The 3,319-nt window shown below is 36.3% G+C and overlaps 1 pseudogene; it reads right to left on the reverse strand.

Moving 5' to 3' along the window:
• Positions 1–262: 262 nt before the first annotated feature.
• On the reverse strand, positions 263–2,076 carry LOC131172813 (L-type lectin-domain containing receptor kinase IX.1-like; annotated as a pseudogene).
• Between the last annotated feature and the right edge of the window lie 1,243 nt (positions 2,077–3,319).

Here is a 3,319-nt window from a genome sequence, read left to right on the forward strand (position 1 = left end):
ATGTAGAGGCATTTAGCAATTACAAAATTCCCAAGATCACCTATTCCAGGAACATGCAGCAAGAATTTAGAATAATTATGTTTATATTTCCAGGATCTAATATCCCAATTTTGCAAATGACACTTTCTCAGCCTGCCTGAAAACAGAGAGGGAATCAAACTGATCATTCCAAACAAAAATTAACAGATGTATAATAAGAAGAGAGACTTTAACATACCAAACTTGATTAGAGCAATTCACTAACAAAAAATGATCAACGTCATTAATTCAATGGATAAGAGTAGTAATTGGTATTGTAACTAGGAGGAATTAGTTTTGTAATTATCGGTTGAAGATTGGTTTTGATGTCCTTCAGTAATATAGGATCACAAGACAATGAAAGCGAGGACAGTTTCAGCAGTGTATTCTGGTATGTTGGCATAGGCATCTTCAATGGAAGGGTAGGCAATGGAGTTTCGAAATTAAGCACGTGAACTGATTGCCTAATTAAGGGTCTCAGACTTTTGTCTGAGTGAACACACCAGAGCCCAACAATCATTTACCTCTTCATTTCCTGCTTATCAAAATCTCCACATAGTCTAGGATCAGCAGCTTCAAGCAGCTTTCCTCTTCCTTAGAGTTCCCAAACCCATGACACCATTTGCACTTCTTCTTCATTAGCCATGGAGTTTATCGGTCTTCTTCCACATGCTATCTCTAAACAACCACCCCAAAACTGTACACATCTGATTCCCTGCTGGCCTTGCCTGTCCTGAGACACTCAGGAGCCATGTAGCCCATAGTCCCTGCCAAAACTGTCGTTTGCAGAACTTTTCCATGTTCCATCATCCTTTCTAAACCGAAATCTCCAAGTTTAGCATTGAAATTTGAGTCCAACATAATATTGCTGGATTTTATATCTCTACGCACAACACATTGTTCCCATTCTTCATGTAAGTATAACAATGCTGAAGCTATGCCTTGAGCAATTCTGAACCTCACCTCCCAGGTCAACAAGCTCTTTTCTTTGCAAAGATGGGAATCCAAGCTTCCATTGGGCATGAACTCATAAACAAGTAAGAGATCTTTTCTTTCGTGACACCAACCAATTAGTTGCACGAGGTTCCTGTGTCTCAGTCGACTAATGATCTTCACTTCTGCTGCATACTCTTTGACCCCTTGCTTAGACCCCCTTGATACTCTCTTCACTGCAACATATGAATTTGTATCCTTTAAAAGTCCTTTATAAACCCCACCAAACCCTCCCTCTCCTAGCTTCTCTTCATCCCTGAAATTATTTGTAGCTCGAACCAATTCACGATATGAGAATCTCCTTGGTCCTGTTCCCTTTTCGAATTCATCATCCATGTACTCGTCCAAGACATGACTACCTTCTTCATCATCTGCACATTTCCTCCAATACATGATAAAAGCCAAATTAAGCCAGCCAGACCAACTAAAGCACCTGAAACACCCGACCCCACTGCTAGCATCCGTACTGTCCTGTTTTTTCCACTTTCTGTTGGATGTTTTCGAATGGTTATATTCTCATCAATTTCCAAAGTTGAACTAAAATCCCAAGAATAAACTCTATGCATAGCATAAAAACATCCTGTTGCTGCTGAAAAGCCAAAAGTAACACGTTCTGGCAGCTAATCCCTCAGATCAACAATTACACTACGGTACTGCATCGCCAGAGTGTCATTTCCAGTGAAAAACACTTAGATTATGTGTACTAGAATTATGACTAATCCAAGCATCATTTCTCTTCCCTCCCTTAATATCACAAAACCAAGTAATATTTTTCATAGATTTCAGAGAATTGATGTCAATACCTATGCGTTCGCCTAAAGGATCAAAATCGTTACTGAAGATATCAAATTCAACAGCAACAAAACTATTCACTGTAGTGTTTAGTTGTCGTCCATCAAATGTAAGTCGTAAAGTTTAGCCCTCTGTCATGTTAGGAGGAAGCTTTGAACCTTCAGGTGCAAGAAAGAAGGTCAATCCATCTCCATATTGGAACTTGCTTTTAGAATCAATGCCAAAAGAGAAATGGGTTTCGAAGTCAGTGAGATTACTAGAAGCTTTGTCCCAAAATTTTCATTGCTAATAGTTGTGACGATTGCCGTTATATATCTCCCTCATTTCCTGATATCGTTGCTGTATATCATGCTTTTTGATTCCAAATCTATGATCACAGGGCTTCATCAATTTAATACCATGATGGATTTAAATCAATGATTTGGCCTCTTTATGTATTAGGCTTTCTCGAAAATGGGTTGTCTGTACCAGCAAAATTGGCCATTTTGAATTTTTCTTCCTCTCACTATATATATATATATGCGTGTGTGTGTGAGCTTTCTATTCCAACAAAAAGAGGAAGAATTTGTAGTTCTTTTTAGTACAACTCAATTATCTCACTTAGCATGTGTATCATTTCATTTGTGCCATATCAAATACTACAAAAGCATGATATAAAGGATAATAAAAAAAAAAAAAAATTAACTAACAACAAGGCTCAAATGTCCAAGCCCAATTCTTATGGGCTTCAATCTTTTGAGCTCATCAATCCAAATTTGTCGCGAAATTGGTTCCAGGGATCCACCTTTTTGTGAGGGTAAACTTGTGGGTTGGGCCTCAATTGATTCAGATCATATTTTCAGAGAATAGAAATGGACAGATACTCCCTTTCATCTGTGCCTTGTGAATTGTGATATATAATGGCCCAAACACATTCAAGCCAGCTAGCCAAGAACGCATTAATTGAGAGTAGAGACCGCAAGTTCAAATGTGCAAATGAGAGGGTTGTTATGGATTTCAAATTCTTCAAGCTAATAAATGAATACTCATCTTCCCAACTAGCCTACTGAATCGTTCTTGTTAACACTTCAAATTAGTTGCTGGTCATGAATTTGAATGGGAAAAAGACAGTGCCTCTTGCTTTATGAGCCAACCATTTAGTTGAAAAAATAAGATCTTAAATTTATTTTTTTAAAAGAAAATTAGAAGTTAGTTTTGGATGTATATTAAAAATTACATATCAGTTTCAACATGAAATAAGTTAGTTACCCAAATTTGATTATTATTAAATTATAACTCTATTTTCAATTTGAAAAATATACCTCTCCCTAAGGTTTTATTTTGTTAACAAAATGTTTCACCCCCTTCAAGTTTTATATTTAAATATCTATATATTTAATATTTAGATATTTATATATTTCATATTTAAAATTTTCATTACACTTAAACATAATTTTCACATTGATTGGACATTCATCAGACGTTTTTATTCCTATATTTGGGGAAAAAAAATAAGAGGGGGAGTGGAAATGACCAA

Source organism: Hevea brasiliensis, chromosome 14 (assembly GCF_030052815.1).
Source record: "Hevea brasiliensis isolate MT/VB/25A 57/8 chromosome 14, ASM3005281v1, whole genome shotgun sequence".
Taxonomy (NCBI): Eukaryota; Viridiplantae; Streptophyta; class Magnoliopsida; order Malpighiales; family Euphorbiaceae; genus Hevea; species Hevea brasiliensis.